Raw genomic sequence first — 18,375 nt, 5'->3', positions numbered from 1 at the left:
CTTATTAAACACAACTTTATCAAATTTGAAACTCCTCACATTGTCTTAAATCCGCGTATTTTGGTAGTTTAAATGACTTAAGTATCAAGTCTCTGGAAAAACAATATAAGCTATAAAATAGATCCATTTGTCATTAAATGAAGGAGATGCTTCTCTCCCTGAACGTATAGGTGGACAAGCAACTCGATCTTGTCAACTTCTGACTCCTCCACGAATGCTTCAATGTTGCCAAAAGAAACACTTAATCATCCAGCAAACATTTGCAAAGTATGTTTAAAATTCGAGGGTGCGCTTGTTCAAAATGAATAGTGATTGTTTAAAATTTATTTATTTGATTATTGTGAACTACATGAATTGTGATAAATATAATATATTTTTAATATTGTATCTAAATTTGGAAATTTGATGTTGGAATTGATAATAAATTTAGTTTAGTAATTGAAAAGTAAATTTATGAAGACAATAATTTGGGATAAATTTGGGAAATTTAGGAGTGAGGACTTATTGATATTTAAATATTTTTCAAATTGTTCAGATATATAAATAATTGTCAAAACTTAGAAGGCCTGTGGTTGAATGATATATATATATATATATACATATATTTACTTTACATGAAAAGAATGAACAATATTTTTAGGATTTGTGGTTTCCAAAAACAAATCCATATTCTCTTATATCATTTTGAAAAAGAGGAACTTATTTTGGGTCAATTAAGTCAATCAGAAGATATAAACAAATTTGACTGATTTTTTCAGTATACCAAAATTGTATAGATTAATTAGCAGTCAATTTTCTCAAAAAAAAAAGAAAAAAAAACCCCTAAGCACTTCATATCCAAACTCTAGAATAGATGTGGAAAAAAATCGGTGTAGGAAGTCTATTTTTAACATTGACTCTAACATCTGTTTAGAAAGATAGGAAAGGGAAAAATCTACAATCAGTGTAATTAAAAAGAATGCCAGCGAAACTTACTTATGAAAATATCATCATACCGCTTCTTTTTTTAACGGGCATAAAACATTGGTAAAAAAATAGTTTTTTTGCACTAGTGATGCTCTCTCATTGATTTATAAAATTATGAAAGAATTCAAATTCTTTCAACCAAACTGAGATTCAATCACCAATTAGATATTGGTGGAAGCTGCTCCTATCCCAATGGCAAACTAAACGCACAAGTTAACCTTACAAGCAACGCAAAACACAAGTGGAAATACATAAACAGTAACATGATATTCTAAAGCCAGCTATTGCTTACAACTACTGAATATACAAACTAAATAGAGAAGAACCATCATAAGAGCCATGCAACTAATTCATATAACAATGTTAAAAGTGGATAGCTTTTGCTTAATTGCAAGCAACTGTGCTAAAACATCTTTTATGCCTGTTGGTTCAGCAGGCAATTTTGTACAACATACGACTCTGATCCTATCAAAGCTAACTAGGGCTTCTTGAATTTTATGTTCCATGTCTGAATTTTGTATAACCTTCCCATGATCTCTATCAGTCAGAACAAGAAACTTGAATACACTATCTCAAGGTGTCATGTCCCAAAGATAGAGGGTGACTGACACAGGGTATGGACCACATCGTACATTCCCTAAGTCTTAAATTGAGAAATTTTTCTATTTTTAAAATATAATTAAATTTACATTATAGCAAAAACTTCAATACTTTTGTAGAAATTTTGACAGAACTTTTCCTATAAATAAGATCTCTTGAAATTCTACAATACAATATGTCAAGCAAAATATTTAAGTCAATCAGGAGCTCAGCTATAGCTATGTAGAGCACCTAAAATTGAATTTACAAAATACAATTTTATAATTCAAGTTTCCATCAAAAGGTAGCTTGGTCTACAGCTTCTCCACTTCATAGTCAGTGCTGAACTCCTCAATAATCAGCAGAAAATTCAGCGTCAACTAATAATGCTGAGATCAAAATATTTTAGTGAATAACATCCCAAAAATAGAGTTTAAAAGAGTAAAAATAATAAACTCAAACAATTATATAAAATAATTGAAAAGATGATAATTCAATATAATAAACTTAATAAACCTGTAAATCTTAATCAAACCCATAAAGTAGTACATTTACTAATTGAAGTAATTGAAATTTCAAATATACTAGTTAATTAAAACTTTAGAATTTTGAAGACTTAACATAACAGGTAACAAACGTGGACACACAATCCATGAGAGCAAATAACCAAACGTGGCGTATGTTATGAAAATAAACATGAACACACAATCCATGAAGGTAATGCTAATTTAACGTGGCTCGAAGCCACGAAATCAAATGTAGGTATGAGACCAATGAATAACAAACATGAGAACAGAGCTCACGAACATCCAACTAACTAGTCATTTACTATGGCGTACTAAGGACTAATGGAACTGCCGTTAGCAATAGCGTTTTGCTTAAAGTCCTCTCAAAATTACTTTTCAAACATGCTAGAAAAATAGTCACTTCTGAAATACAATTTTGTATTCTCAATACCAGACTCGCATGAATAATTTCAAACTTCAATTCAATATTCGTTAAATAAAATTTCATAAATAACATTCATTTTTGCAGTTATTTGATAACCAAAATTTTTAAAGCTAATCAAAATAATTTCATCAGTCTTAAAAATATAGTTCATAAGGAAAATACATGTACTTATCATATCTTGATTATTCCTTGCCACAATTGAATATATAATTTCACATAATAAAATAATTTAATTAACAAATGCTCAATACTTAACATAATTAATAATTAATAATAATAATAATAATAATTAAAAATCATCTACATAAAATGTAATATTTCAATAAAAGAGATTTTATTGATAGACTAATAGGGATACTATTCACTTGTTAGATTTGCAAATTTTAAAGATTTTCTTCTTTGAATTTCTATCAAGGTCTTTTTCTTTCACACACCCTTAAAATCACTAATGACGGGAATGAGAAAAAGAGAAGAGGAGTTCACCACGTGGAACAAGGGAGGAGGAGGTTCTGGCATGGCTGCAGCAGAGAAGGAAAGAAGAGGCTGACAGCAACCTTTAACAGCAACACGATGAAATACCTCCGGCGACTGAGCTCCTCTTCCAGCATTCAGCGCAGACACAAATATGGGCGACAGAAGAGCGAAGGGAAGGACGACGATGGAAATAGGGAAGACGGCGAGATCAAGTCTCTGAACGGCAGGGAAGGAGAATAATAAAGACGGAGAGTGGCAGGAGATTCGGATTTGAAGCTTCTCCAATTCTCCAGCTGGTTCGAAGGAAATGGGAAGGAGGAACAAAGAGGCTTCTGGAATTCTCTCCCAGCTCAAAACGCAGAAGAGTAGTAACAAATAGAAAAAAAACGAAAAGAGAAGAAAATCTGATAGTACTGTTTTCTATAAGCGCATTTTAGTAATTTTGTGATATTACATCAAGATAACACCTCTCCCTTGACCTCAAAAGGATTCGATCCTAAATCCTGGAGATTAACGTTGATAGTAGCTGCCATTGAGCTACGCAATTATTAAGTCTATCCCAAGCTAATAAAAAACATACTTAAACTTTACTAACTAAATCCTTACACAAGGACTCCATCTGACAATGCTAACTTGCAAAACTTGGGTTGGCTTAGATCACCACCAAACATGCTATCTATTGGCTTCTTTCCTATAAGCATCTCCAGTATAAGAATCCCATAGCTGTAGATATCTCCTTGTGTTGTAACCCAACCACTTTCTCCATACTCTAAGAAAACATTGATTTTTTATGAGAATATATATATATATATATATAGAAGTCCATTATACTTGAAGTTATTTTTAGGTTAAAATTTACCCTTTTCCAAAAAAATTTCTAATTTACAAACTTTTTAGTTACTTTTAATGTTTAATGCACTCAGAATGTAGATTCAATTGATTAATAATTATTAGAAAATAAATGCAGTCATTCTTGAAGAACATAAAATAACACATGAAAAAAGTCATATTTAGAGGAATTTACCCAATAGTTCCTTTAATTGCTAAAGATGTAGTTTGGCTTTTAGCATAATAGCTTGTAACCTCATGAAGAAGCCTAGCTAATCCAAGGTCTCCTAGGTGTGCAACCATATCATCACCAAGAAGAACATTGCTTGGCTTGATATCACAATGAACAATAGTTTCCTCAAAATCATGATGAAGATAATCCAAAGCATAAGCCACGTCAATAGCTACATCCAATCTTTGTGTGAAATTCAAACATAAATATCTTGGTTCACCATGTTCGTTTGCTGACCACCAATTCTCCAAGCTCCCATTAGACATGAACTCAACAAGAAGGGCCTTAAAATCATTACCTTTGTAATCAACACTTGAACATGAAGTCAAAATCTTCAATAGATTCCTATGCCAAACTTAACTAAGAGTTTTGCATTCTACATGCAATGAAACTCTTTACTACTCCATGAGCTTGAAGATTTAGCACCTTTACAGCAATAGGTTTGTCAAGTAGTAAAGGATTCCTTTGTATATAGAACCAAAGCTTTCTATACCAATCCAATTAGACAAAGAAAATCCATTGGTTGCATCATGGAGCTCTCTATAAGAAACCATCAAATATTGTCAACAATGAGGAGGAAGACAACTTTTTTTGCTTTCACTACTAGAAAACTATTAATAGAGGACCTCTTATATAGGACAGTTTAATACAAAACTATCCTATATAAGAAGACGAAGAAAAGGAGGCTGTACGATGAAAATTATATAGGACGGTTACCAATAAAATGGTCCTATATAATTTAATAAATATAAGACGGTTCATCCCTAAACCGCCCTATATTTGTTTTTGAAATTAAAAAAATAAAATTTTTTAAAAACTGAAATTATAGAGGACGGTTATTTTTAGAAACCGTCCTCTATGCTTTAGAATATAGGACGGTTCTTTATGTAAACCTTCCTATATTTTCTTTCTCCCTTATATCAGTTGCCATTTTCAAAATCTGAAAGCAGAGAGCGAAAAACCAAAACAGAGAGAAAGTTGAAAACCTCTTGGGCGTTTGTCTTCTTCAACCCCAAAGCCTCATCTTATTGAATGAAATCCCAAAACCCATTGCCCAAAACCTATTTCTTCACTTTTTAGTGAAATCCTAAAGGTAGAACTTGCTCACAAATGCTGTTATTGCTTCTTCAACTTCACACGACAGCATTGGGCATTTGGAGCTCTTATCAGTTGTAAGCTTCTTTCTATGACTCTTGTTTGATGTTTCTTTGTATTTGTGCATTCTCTGTGTCTTCGTATGTTCAAATCAAATTTGAGATGTGATTTAGAGGAGATTAGAGTTTGGATTTATAGTTTTAGCACTATGCACATGAAGTGCTCGATAAAACGCCTGAAAGGAAAGAAAGTTTAAGATTTGAATCTGGGGTTGTCCATTCCCTTCTATCGTTCCTTGTCCTAGAGTAAGTTGTTCTATTGGATTTGAAATTGGGACTGAAATCATTCCAAAAACACCCATCAGCTATACTGGCATCATCAACAATCCATTTACTTTGTTAGTTTCTGGGGTTGTAGGACACGTAATCATTCCATTTACTTTGAATGAGACACGTAATCTTGATGCTAGATCTATTCTTCCACTGGGATCTGTTCTTCCTGCCTTGATTCTTAACCTTTTTATTCTTAAAAAGGGAAGGGGTAAGGTTGAGGAAATAGCAATTTTGGTAGTTAATAGCGAATTTAAGGTTATAGTATTATTGTCTTGTTTGTTTCCTATGAGTTATGAAGTGAAAAATCTAATTTTAAGAGGTTGGAAGAGAGGGCTAAGTGCCTAGGAAAGTTCTAATTTTAAGCCGTTATAATGTTAAATTTTTCATCTAAGAATACTAATAACTAGTTAGTACTTTAAAATGAAAATTGTGGCTTATTAGACAACTAGAAGAACTGTAAGTTAAAATATACTTAAATTTTTAATAGTAGGGATTTTTTATTAGGGACCCCCACTATTTTTAATCAAGTGGTTCATGGGTAATGCATTGACGATTTAGTAGTTAATTTATTATCTTACACTTACGATGATTGAGCTACTTATCACATGTCCCTTAACAATTTTTTATAGATTTGAGATTATGGATAAAGAATGGATGTTTGTGGATCGACGATTGAGGGAATATATAAAGGGGGTGAGCCACTTTATTAAGGTTGGTGTTGAGCATGAAGGAGATAGTAAGAGCCTTGTGTGCCCTTGTCTAAGATGTGAACTTATGAGTCAGGTCACTGCACAGGAATTGGAAGACCATTTAATGGTTAATGGAATCGATCAAAAATATAAGTGTTGGTACAAGCGTGGAGAGGTAAGGGACATGACCAGAACAAGCCATAGCTATGTGTCAAATGACTTTGACACAAGTGTAGGTGAGGTAGATCATGTTGAAGAGATGGCCAATGCAGTTGAAGTGGAACTCAATGATTGTCCTCAAATGCTTGAAAGGTTAAGAAGTGATGCGGGGATGGCATTGTACACTAGTGCTAGGGAACACGTGTCAAAGTTGACTGCGGTGTTAAAATTATACCAATTGAAAGCAGAAGGTGGGTGGAGTGATACGAGCTTCACAAACTTGCTTTCATATTTGCATGATGAAATGCTACCGAAGGATAACAAACTTCCAAGGCGGTTATATGATGCAAAGAAGATGTTAAAATCTGTTGGCTTGAGCTATGAGAAGATACACGCTTGCCCGAACGATTGCATTTTATTTAGGAAAGAACATGAATCATTATCTGAGTGCCCTAAATGTTTAGCATCACATTATAAGGAGAATGGGAAGAGTCTAAAGAAGGTGCTATGGTACTTTCCTATAGTACTGAGATTTAGACGATTGTATGGAAGTGAAGTGGAATCAAGAAATTTAACTTGGCATGAGGATGGGAGAATTAAAGATACAATGCTAAGGCATCTTATGACTTTCCACAGTGGAAAAAGATTGATAGTGAGTATCCTAACTTTCTAAAAGACAATAGGAACCTACAACTTAGGTTACCTACTGACGGAATGAATCCATTTGGGCTTCAGAGTAGTACCCACAGCACATGGCTAGTGATTTTGATAAATTATAACCTACCTCTATGGTTTTACATGAAGCGCAAGTATTTGATGTTGAGCTTGCTAATTTCAGGGCCGAAACAACTTGGAAATGATATAGACATGTATTTGGCTCCTCTGGTTGAAGATTTAAAGATATTGTGGGAGACTGGTGTTGAGGTGTATGATGGGTACAGGAAGGAAAGTTTTAATTTGAGAGCCTTGTTGTTTGGTACAATTAATGACTTCCTGGCCTATGGTAATTTTTTAGGGTATAGTGTCAAAGGAAAACTTGGGTGCCCTGTTTGCGAAGATAGCACACATTTCGTGAGGTTGGAACATGGTATGAAGAATGTCTATTTAGGACATCGCAGATGGTTACCCGAAGGGCTTTATTATCGAAGATTAAGAAAATCTTTCAATGGGAAACCAGAAGAAGAGGCAGCACCTCTAATATTATTCAGTGATGAGCTATTTGAAAAAGTTAAGGATTTGGATATTGAGTTTGGGAAACCTTTTGCGAAGCATGTTGGGATAGGTGGGTGGAAGAAGAAATTAATTTTCTTTGAACTGCCTTATTGGAGGAAGTTAGATGTGAGGCATTTTATTAATTTAATGCACGATGAGAAAAATGTATGTGATAGTATTATGGGTACGTTACTCCACATTGTAGGAAAGACCAAAGATGGCATTAATGCAAGGTTAGACATTGTGGCTATGGGAATATGAGAAGACTTGGCACTAAAGGAGAGGGGAAGCCATACGTACCTTCGTCCGGATGCCTATACACTTTCTAAAAGAGAAAAACAAATTTTCTATGAGTTTTTGGCTAGAGTTAAAGTTTTAGAAAGTCACTCTTCCAATATTAGAAATATTGTGTCTATGAAGGACTTAATGCTAAAGGGTTTAAAAACACACGAATGCCATGTGTTGATAGAGACCTTTATTCCAGTAGGCATACGCTCAATTTTACCGGATGGGGTGCGAGCTACAATTACTAAACTATGCTTCTTCTTTAAGTCAATTTGTAGTAAAGTGATTAACCCTACAAAGTTAGAAAGCTTGCAACGCCGAATTGTGAGGACATTATGTGCGCTTGAGATGTATTTTTTGCCTGCATTCTTTAACATAATGATTCATTTGACTGTTCACTTGGTTAGGGAGGTTGAAAAGTGTGGCCCGACTTATTTAAAGTGGATGTACCCTATTGAGCACAATATGATGGTTCTAAAAGGGTATGTGAAAAATTGAAGTTGACCTAAGGGTTGTATTGCTGAAAGGTACATAAGTGAAGAGGCAATTGAATTTTTTCTGGAGTACTTAAAAGATGGGAAAAATGTTGGGCTTCCAGTAGACAGGCATGTGGGAAGGGAAGATGGGGAAGGGATAGCTGGAAAGAAATTAATCACTATTTCACAAAACCATTGAGAGCAAGCACACCTTTTTGTATTGCATAACTCGGATGAGATTCTTGACTATGTTAACAAGCACAATGCTGAACTTAGGAAGGACAACCCTGGAAGAAATGACACTACAATTATGAAAATTCATAACAAGAACTTTGGATATTGGTTGAAGGCGCGTATTGTAGCCATGTATAATGTTGACAAAAGTTCAGTACCAGAAAGGGTTAGATGCTTGTTTAGGGGCCCAAACGTACAAGTCTTTTCTTATACTAGTTATGTAATCAATGGCTTCACATTTTATACTAAAGAGTAAGATGAAAGAAGCACAATGCAAAATAAGAGTGTAATTGTGATTGGTGAAGTGATGTGTGTATCCAGTAGTAAAGACAAAAATCCCATGTATGCAAGAATGTCATACTTCGGAGTTATTAAGCATATTTGGGAGTTAGACTATAGTAAGTTTAAGATTCCGATTTTTAGTTGCAAATGGATTGATATGAGAATGGTCTTCACATAGATGATAATTCAGGGTTCATACAAGTGAATTTAAATATGTTGGGTTACAAGATCCAGCCTTTCATTTTTGCATCACAAGCTAGGTAAGTGTTTTATGTCATTGATCCTATTTTACTGGGTTGGTTGATTGTGTTATTATCAAATAAAGAATTTGGAGAGGCCATCAATCTGCTAGATATTACAGTTGAGGATGATCCATTTAAAGGGACAGCACTTGAATGTAATGTCATTGAAGATGACACCAACTATATTAGAAGTGATCATAAAGATGGTATCTGGATTTTGAAAAGAGGAAAAAGAATAAAAGAGAAGATTAAGAAATTAAACCAAGCTGTTAAGTTGAAAAAGGTTCAGAAGGAGACAAGGAAAAGAAAAAGACCAACTTAAACATGTTTTAGTTATTTGTATTTCTATCAATTAATTTTATCTGTGACTTAGCTTGTATGCTTTAGTTATTTATGCTATTTGTGCTTTTATCAATTAATTTTATTTGTGACTTAGCTTGTAAGCTTTAGTTATTTATGATATTTGTGTTTCTATCAATTAATTTTATTTGTGATTTGTGTGATAGGTAAATGGCTCCAAAAATAGCTCTAAAGAGACGTAGAGTCGCTTCTACTGCCACTTTCCCTGTTGACCCTACTTTTCCTACCACTGCTCTAGTTGACACGGCTCCCATTACCATTGCTCCAGTTGACACAGCTCCCACAACACTCCTCCAGTTTACATTAGTCCTGTTGACATTGAGCATGCAGACTTGTTGAACAATCCTCCTAGTGCCACTTCTAGTCCTGACAATGAGGGCCCTTCTTCTATTCCCAGTGGCATGAATGACAAAGAGGCGGATCAAATGTTTAAAACAATCAAGAAAGGTCTAGTGATGATGGAGACGGTGTCTGGAAGGAGGTTGGCCGGACTTAAGTATTCCCTTGAATGGAATCCCAAGGGTTAACCAATAAAGAAGAACAAGTATAAATTTAGTAGTTACATTGGTGCAGTGACTCGATCATAGCTTGGCCTATCAGTTAATGACTGGCGTGATGTTGATGAAGTAATGAGGGAGTCGATATGGGAACTGATTGAGGTAAAATTAAAATTCTTAATTAATTGATTGTGTTTTTGAATAGGTGGCATTTCATAGAAATTATGCCTTGATTTTGTTATTGAACAGGCGGCTTTTCATATTGACACTACTCGAAAGAAATATGTCTTTCATTCAGCTGCTAAGGCATATCGACAGTTTCGATACTATATGGGACTGAAATATATCACATTGGTTGAAAGAATCAGTGGTGAGGTTCCTGAGCCATTGAGAGCAATTGTTAGACAAGATCAATGGGATGCATTTGTTGCTAACCGTCCCAGCAATGAGTTCCAATCATTGAGCCAGCGAAACAGGGATTTAAGGGCTAAAAATAATGAGATACCCTACTTAAGATCCCACGTAGGTTATTCAGGCATTGAGCAAGAAGAGGTGTGTTTATATATATATATATATATATAAATTTAATAGTTTTTATTATATTAAATAATATGTAAATCTTTTCTGTCATTAACTTATTATTGCATTGATTCATTGCATAGCTCACGAGATTAGGCACGGGAGAGACTTTCGTTTCGCGTGCAGGCTTTTCATTCTAGCTCGGACAGACAAAAAGGGCACGATTACTTCTCCACATGTTCGGGAACTTGGTGAAAAAGTTGTAAGTACAATCTTTAAATAATTTAAATATTTTAATTTAATATTTCCTTTCTCAATTTAATATATATATATATATATATCTTTTACAGAGTGCCCTCTCAGAGGAAGTCTCTAGAGGTGAGCTTCCAAAGAATAAAGATATCTTAGAGAAGGCATTGGGCAATAAGGATCACCCCGGTCGTGTTAGGGGTGTTGGCATGGGTATTACCAGAAAACAAATTGTGGGTGACAAGAAGGCTCCAAAAAAGGATGTCGATGCTAAGCTTGAGGCATTGAAAGCACGAGTAGCACAACAAGAAGAATTTATTGTGATAATAATGAAGACCCATGGACTTGAAAAGTCAACCTCTGAGCCTATCCATACTTAAAAAGATAGCTACATCGTCCTTTAGCCTTCTCCTCGTCATCTCCCAGAAGTATTTAAATTATTTTACTTTCTTAATTACAGTCCATAATTATTATTTCCTTATTAACTTATATTTCTTTTATGTTCAGGGTAAGGCCGAGTATTCGTTCTGGGCTGATAGCCCAGGTAGACATAGAGTTGCTATGGGAAAAATGTATAATATCCTGAAGCAACAAGTTCACAATGAGCTCGTGCCCGAGGGGTGGATCAAAGGGCTAATTATCAAGCCTAATGATGCCAATTATAAGTTACTCAAACAAAATTATGAGTTAAAAATTATAGCAGACATGGTTGGCTCTTATATTGTATGGCTCAAGCATCTCGTTTGGTTGGGAGCAGAAGAAAGTCCACCACAAGTATGCCATTAATTTGCACTATCTTAATTTAAATTCAAGTTACAGTTAATTAAAATTTAAATTCTAATAATTGATGTTAATTGGCACTTAGTCCAAGGGGAATGACCCCCCAGACAATCAGGTCAGCTATCAAAGATCGGGAAATAATCGACCTCCAAGCCAGCACCAGTGGATGTTGCTCCTCTTTTGCCAAAGATAAATCAAAATATGCTGGTGAAGTATGCACGATTGGCCAAGAACACGGTGGCACAGTTTGTATTGCCAAATGACAACATGTATCGAAAAGAGGTCAGTGAGATTATTGACTTTGACATCGTCAATATCATTCTGACACGCAATGAGGTCGTCCACAGCCCAATAAACATTTATATGAGGTACTTAATTACTCTTCCTATTCATGTATCTAGATTATGATTTTTATTCATATTTACTTCTGTTAATTTCTTCATTCAGGTACTTGTATGATACCTTCATCATTCCTGGTAACTTGTGATCAAGGTTCACGTTTATCAATCCCCATGAGTTCCTAAGTTTTGAAGGCGATTAGAAGGATAAGCGTTTGCAGTAGCAATCTCAAACATTGACCACGTACTTCAAGGAAAGACCGGCTTCAAAGGGGATGTTATTTTTGATTCCTTATCTTAATGGGTTAGTTACTTGGTTTTCTAAAACCGTGATTGCATTTTATTGTCTTTCTCAAATTTCAATTATAACATACATCATCCAATTCTCCTAGGGGACACTGGATGCTCATTGTGATTGAGCCAGGAGATCTTAAAGCTCCAAAGGTGTACTATTTAGATTCAACTCCTTATGGTAGGGATCTAACTAACCGATCGGATATGATGGAGCTATTTAATAGGCAAGTATATTTAGTAACTAATATTTTATTTGTTTCTAAAATTCTACATTTCTAACATGTTTGTCTTCCGTATATTAGGGCTATTGTGCTATATCGCATCGATGTAAATCTTCCAAACAAGAGATCATTCAAGGAATACAAGGATGCCATTGAATGGAATGTAATACAAGTATCTTTAAATTATTGCCAATTAATCAATTTTTTTCATTTTTTAATGTCAATAACATATATATTTATGATTTTCTTCATGTAGTGCCCGCGACAAATCGACAACAGTCATGATTGCGGCTACTGTGTGATGAGGTATGCTAAAGACATCATCACTCACGGGCAGCCTACAATCCTCCTCATGGTATCTATAATTTGTGTAATATATTTTTTATATTATAATAAATATTAATTATCATCAACTAACTTCATTTTTATATATGTTGCAGTACTATTCAAATTATGCTACACCTCGTTTCGATGAAACCCAAATTAATGAAGTTCTCGAAGAGTGGAGTGAATATGCATATGAAAAGTGGGTCACATCCAATATGAGGTGATAATATATAGTTAGTCTAGGAATATATTAGTTTAGTTGTTAATATATAGTTTAGATATAATTTAAGGATTAGTATTTTACCTCACATTGATTGATTTATATCATTGAATTTTAAATTCAATACTTTTGATGTAATTAAATTGTAAATATTATAATTTCAATTGAGTAGGGTATATCTTCTAGGTTGTTTTAGAGTATTATTGAGTATATATATTTTTATATTGTAGGGGGGCTGTTGGAAAAGTAGCTAACCCATTTGAAAAAAAGACATGACATTAGAGGATGGTTATCTAATACAACTGTCCTATATTTGTCATATAGAGGGCGGTTGTTACCAAAACTGTCCTCTATATGACAAATATAGGACGGTTGTATTAGATAACCGTCCTCTAAGGCCTATATATTTATAGTTGTGACCAAAATTTGAATGTTATATAGGACCGTTATTTAAAAACTGTCCTCTATTTATCTTCAATATATGATCGTTTTATAACCGTCCTATATGTCTTAGCAATAGAGGACAGTCGAATAGAGGACGGTTGACAATGGTCCTCTATTATGAAAAACAACCATCTTCTATGGTCAGATCTGTTGTAGTGTTTCTCTTCATGCAAATAATAAGGAAAATGGCAAAATAGGAAAGAGCACCAATTATCACAATGATTATGATTATCAATTTGAAATGCTTCTTTGACTTATTTGGGCATGCATGTAGCTTTAGTTGAGGTATTACACCATAAAGATGCTCATTTCCCATGAGTGAAATAGCAGTGGTATTATCAAACACTTCTCCTTTTAGTGTAACATCCCAATTTTAATTTATTAATTAATTAAACCTAATTAGGGTAATTAAGTAAGTTAAAGTGGTGTGTGGCCAAGGAGGTCTAATAATCATATTTGATTGTATTTCAGCTATAATTATGGGTCTGATATCAAGGCAGGCCACTTAGGCATCAAAAGTTAAAGAAAAATGAAGAGTGATATTGTTGTACCATACACTGTGGTGTGGAGATCATCTATCGTGATGCACAAACACTTCTAATGTGAGGGAGGACCTCTCTGTGCCATGCGCCGTAATGAATTGTGTGTTTGCCACGGCGCATGGCTATTTTTTGTAGATATCAGTTGTGAAAATGAGACAAAAAAAAGAAAGAAGAGAAAAGAGAAAATGGAGAGACGCGCCAATGCTCTATTAAGGCACGAGTTAGATGAGAATTTGAGAAGATTTAAAGCTTCAAATCATCCAAGGTAAGATTCCTAAACCCTTTTTTTCCTTTCTTCTTCCATTTTCTCAAAGATTTGAGTTAGGGTTTAGATGAGGATGGTGATTTCGGTCCATATGGGGTATGGGTCTGAACCCATTGACTCAAATAAAGTTAATGGAAGTAGATTAGAGTATCTAAACCTAGTATAATGAAATTTTAGTTGTTGTGGATGATGGGCTCCATTAATGTTTGAAAATGGACATTAAATTTATTATTACTGTGGTTGTTGAGGTATTAATGGCAATATGGCTATTCAATAAAGTTATATGATGTTATAGATAGATAATAAACCTAATAGATAGGCTCCAACTCATGTAGAGTGAACATTGGGCAATTTAGAAGTAGAAGATTGAGGGTGTAAATGCTTGAATTGGTAATGTTGATAAAATTTAACTTGGTTGATTGTAGTTTTGGCTCTTGGTCACTTATTGGATTGGAAAATTTAAGCTTGGAAGCTAGTAGATTGAGGGGTAAACCTTTGATCTCTCAAAGGTTTGAGGTAACTGAGAAAACCCTACTTTAAGTAGTTATATGTTAATTGATTGTTAAATGTGAATTGTGAATGTTATATGCATGGGATTGATTTTCAATGTAAAATTATATATTAGTTTCAAATAGTGTATGAAAATTTGAATGTGCATAATGCTATTTTTAGCTTGAAAATGTAAAATGTGAAGTCAAGAGGGTTTTTGAACTATGAACATGCTTATATTTTTAGAAAATGAATGTGATGATGTGTAGAGGTAATTATATGTTAATGAGAAGTGGATTTTGAAATAAGTGAGAATAATGTTGAGAAAATGATGAGAATACATACTTGGATACTGCATGGTCATGAGCCCAACATGATTGTTGTGATAATGACTAAACGAAAATGAAAATGTAAAAATGAGTGAGTATTGATTATGACATGATTAGTAGCGGGAGTTCACCTAGGGATTTAGAGTAGAGAAAAATCTATATGATATTTAGGCTGTCCTCCGGTGCACGAGGGTATAGCCTTATCCCACAGTTTGTCGTGGGACTATCCTATAATTTATCGAGGGACTAAAACCTAGCTATTTATATCAGTTCAATGAGGATAATAGCCTAGGGTATGAGACACCCTAGGGATTCGAGAATCGGGGAAGCTATGGTTCACGAGTGAGTCTTGTGATCTTTGGTCGGGTCACACCTCATGATTGGTGAGTTTGGGTAGTCCAGTTACACGGATAGAGCCGTAATCAGTGTTATAGCCCACGGTTTTGGTATGAGAAAATAAGGAGGATATAAGGTTGGTTGATCATTACCTAAATAAATATATGACATGACATGTCACATGTGTTAATTAGTGGCAAGTTACATAAATAATGGGTCATGTCACATATTTGAGAATATGGTGACAATGCACCTAATTTATGAGAGATAAAGAAGTTATTTAATGATAAATGACAAGTTATGATACATGTGAGCTTGTTTTATATACTTGGTTCCTTATGCATGTACTCGGTTTATAATTGATATATAATTACATAGGATAGGTTTAACCTTAGTTATTGAGTGGCTAGACTCACCCCTTTCATTTAACATTTTTCAGGCTCTAGCTCTGGTGCTTAGAGGGAGAAGGCTAAAGAGGCTAGGAATTAACATATTCCGTTCTGTATGCCTCTAGCTTAATTTATTTTGTGTAATAGTATATGTTTGCCAATTCTAGGATGCATCCCATCACACTTGCACTATTTTATTGTCGGGAATGTTAGATTTGTATTTTGAGTCCTGAGTCTTTATGTTTGTTGATATATATTTGTTAATAGGGCCAAAATACTAGTACAAGTGTAGAAATAGACATTTGAGTATGTTTTGATGGTTTTGGGTACAAAGTAATGCCAATTTACCTGCCCCTCTATTTTTAGGTAAAAAGGGGTTGAGGAGAGAATTTCTATTATGCTATGATTTCAATGTGAGTGATGTGTTGTACTGATAGTCCTGAGTCTAATGGACTTAGTCCAGGTGTTAGGAAAGGTTTTTGGCACATGTTGAAGGTTTTGGATACTCATTTTGTGTAAAAGTGTTGAAAAGTGGTTAAAATGTGTTTGTGTGTCCAACTTCCTAGTGTGACTTGTTTTGAAAATGAAACTAGTGCCATTAGCTAGTTCATGTAAAGAGCTTTCCATAGACACCTAGATCACGTCATTCGGACGTCGGATGGAGAATCGAGGCGTGTCAGAAGTTCCTCAATTCTGCGATCAAATGACAGCAGAATTAATTAAATTTTCATGCAACATGCCACTGCATATGGCACCTGAGCCGTGGCACGTGGCACAGAGAGCAACATGCCGTGGTGCAGCGTGCATGAGCCGTGGCGCATTGCCCTCTAACATAGCATAAGTTTTGTTTTTCAACCGTTTTCGACTCTTTTCACTTCTCTGAGGTATCCCATGCTTTTGAAATTTATTTTACTCTAATATAAAGGATTTTGATTGATTTAAACTCATTTTTATTTAGAAAACTTGGGATCCCTTGCTTTTAAATTAAACCTTGGTAATTACTCTTTGGGTTAATCCTTTGATTACCATGAATTTTATTTGTTAATTGTGTTTAGTGGAGTGAGAATATTACATTTGGAACCTCACCTTGAAAATGATTATTTGATAGGTCCAAGATTGACAATATTGGAAGATCTTTTAGTTCATCAAAGATTGTTCCTGAAAAGTTATTGTTGGAAAGATCTAAGCTTTGAAAGGATTTTAAGGAACTAAAAGATGAGGGAATCCTTCCTTGGAAGAAGTTTCCACTTATGTTAAGATGTTTCAATCCTATGCATTCCCTAAGTTCCTTTGGAATATCACCAAACAAATTGTTTTCACCAAGATTTAGTTTCACTAATTGCTTCAAGTTGCCTAACTCATTTGGAAGATGACTAGTCAAGGAATTTGAAGACATGTCAAGAACAATTATGCTTTCTTGATGACCAAATGTATCATTTTATGTTGCCACTCAAGTTATTTTGGTGAAGGTATAAGAACTGCATACCCTTATAGTGTTTGAGGCTAATAGGAATGGTTCCTTCAAAGTTATTGTCAAACAAGTCAAGACGATACATCACAATAAGATTTCCAAAGACATCTAGAAAGTTCCTAGTTAGTTGGTTGTTATGTATGAGCAATTCTCCAAGATGTTTGAGCTTTCCAATTGAATATGGAATTGTCCCTTGAAGAAAGTTGATTGAAAATTCAAGAGACAATGAGCCAACTAACTGTCCAGTCTCTTTAAGTATGCTTCCAGAGATGGAGTTAGCTGCTCTACTAAGTACATCAATATGTGAAGAGAAATTCCCAATTCATTTTGGCAATACGCCACCGAAATGATTTCCTTGCAAAGCTAACACTTGCAATTGACTATGATTGGTTAGGGATGAAGAAAGTCCAAATCATATCTCCCCTACTCCTAAAGTTGTTGATATCAATCCCAAATTGAAGAAGGTTCTACAATCTTCCCAAAGAAGTTTGGATTTTGCTACTACAATTATTTTTGTATATATCAAATATTTGTAATTGAGAGAGGTTGGATAGTGAAGATGGAATAGTTCCAGTTAACATGTTTTGTCCACCATTAAATTCTTGAAGATTAGGGAAAGCAAGGCCATGCTTGATGGGATGCATCTAGACAAATAGTTGAGGGAGATATCAAAATTTTCCATGTGGGAAAGATTATAAAGTGGAGGGATTATACCAGAAAAATGGTTAGAAACAAGAAAGAGCACATGCAAATTAGACAAACCATTTAGAAATTTAGGTATACTACCTTCCAAATTATTGAATGAAAGAGACAAGTGCTCCAATGATGAAATATTTCTCAGGGAATAGGGGATAGTACCAAGAAATTCATTACCATCAAGATTTAGCCAATTAAGATGCTACAAGGATTCAAGCCAAAAGGGAATTTTTCCAGTCAAATTGTTGCAATACAATAAAATTTCTTGGAGTTTAGAGTAATTAGCCAACTCTTCAGGAACTTCTCCTTCAAGATAATTATTGTGCAAATAGAGAAGCTACAACTATTAAAGACGGCCAATTGGGAATTTCACGATGCAATCCATTAGAGGAAAGATTGACGAGTCTAAGAAAGGTTAAATTACCTAAGGTCAGAGCAAGTGTGCCCCCAAAATTTTGATTTGACACTTCCAAGGTTGAGACTCTCATGTGACAAAGACTGCAAGAAACTCCTTGCCATTTACAGAAGTGAACAGAATCATTTCATGAAGGCAGAGCTTCAGGAATGCCATTC

At 34.5% G+C, this 18,375-nt stretch overlaps 1 pseudogene; it reads right to left on the bottom strand.

Annotated features, from left to right (window-relative positions):
- Nucleotides 1-2,922: 2,922 nt before the first annotated feature.
- Nucleotides 2,923-8,644, bottom strand: LOC129302604 (probable LRR receptor-like serine/threonine-protein kinase At3g47570; annotated as a pseudogene).
- Nucleotides 8,645-18,375: the final 9,731 nt, after the last annotated feature.

This window comes from Prosopis cineraria, unplaced genomic scaffold (genome assembly GCF_029017545.1).
Source record: "Prosopis cineraria cultivar Desert tree isolate PC_DT_omini unplaced genomic scaffold, ASM2901754v1 PC2, whole genome shotgun sequence".
In the NCBI taxonomy this organism is placed as follows: Eukaryota; Viridiplantae; Streptophyta; class Magnoliopsida; order Fabales; family Fabaceae; genus Prosopis; species Prosopis cineraria.
This window is presented reverse-complemented; position numbering and strand designations above follow the sequence as displayed.